The sequence below is a fragment of the Suricata suricatta genome, chromosome 17 (genome assembly GCF_006229205.1).
Source record: "Suricata suricatta isolate VVHF042 chromosome 17, meerkat_22Aug2017_6uvM2_HiC, whole genome shotgun sequence".
In the NCBI taxonomy this organism is placed as follows: Eukaryota; Metazoa; Chordata; class Mammalia; order Carnivora; family Herpestidae; genus Suricata; species Suricata suricatta.
This window is the reverse complement of record NC_043716.1, coordinates 27820820-27821925: the sequence shown is the minus strand read 5'-3', so window position 1 is coordinate 27821925 and position 1106 is coordinate 27820820. Positions and strand designations below refer to the sequence as shown.

General features: G+C 34.6%; 1 non-coding gene across 1 annotated transcript; it reads left to right on the top strand.

Annotated features, from left to right (window-relative positions):
- Positions 1-805: 805 nt before the first annotated feature.
- TRNAK-CUU lies at positions 806-878 on the top strand. Its single transcript has one exon. It is a non-coding gene; the product is annotated as a tRNA-Lys (tRNA).
- The last annotated feature ends 228 nt before the right edge of the window (positions 879-1106 follow it).

Here is a 1106-nt window from a genome sequence, read left to right as displayed (position 1 = left end):
AGAAGGCAAGAATTCTATTTAATATTTACTATCCAGTATTTATGGGATCCAGTATTCACTGGAGGTCCTAGCTAGTGCAATAAGGCAAGGAAAAAAAAGTCATAGATTGTAAAAGAAGAAACAAAACTATCTTTGTTCAAAGATGACATAATTATATATAGGCAATCTTGAAGAATCTGCAAAATAAGCTATGAGAGGTAAAGAGTCAGTTTAATAAGATTGCAAGATAAAAATCAAACCCTCGAGATCAGTTGTATTCCTATACACTAGCAACTAACAGTTGGAAATTTAATGATTTTTTAAAAATTTTAACATTTATTTAACATTTATTTAACATTTATTTATTTTTGAGACAGAGAGAGACAGTGTGATCAGGGCAAGGGCAAAGAGAGAGAGAAACACAGAATCTGAAGCAGGCTTCAGGCTCTGAGCTGTCAGTACAGAGCCCAATGTGGGGCTCGAACCCACAAACTGTGAGATCATGACCTAAGCTGAAGTTGGACACTCAACCAACTGAGCCACCCAGGCACCCCATAATTTAATGATTTTTAAGTACTATTTACAATAGCTTCCCTAGACACAACATATTTAAGTATAAATCCAATAAAATATATACAAGATCTGAATGCTGATAACTACAAAACACTCATGAAATATAAAATAAGACCTAAATAAGTGGATGGTTCATGGATTAGAAGACTCAGTATTGTTAAGATGCCCACTCTTCCCAAACCTATCTATTGATTAAGTGCAATTCCAATCAAAATCCAGGACATTTTTTTGTAGAAATTGACAAATTGGGGGCACCTGGTTGGCTCAGTTGGCAGAGTGTGTGACTCTTGATATCAGGGTTGTGGGTTCAAGCCCCACATTGGGTGTAGAGATTACTTAAAAATAAAATTAAAAAAAATTTATTTATTTATTTATTTAAAAAAAATTTTAAATGTTTTATTTATTTATTTATTTCCATAATATTTTATTGTCAAATTGATTTCCATACAACACCCAGTGCTCTTCCCCTTAAGTGCCCTCCACCATCACCACCACCTCTTTTCCCCCCTCCCCCTTCCCCTTCAACCCTCAGTTCATTCTCAGCATTCAATAGT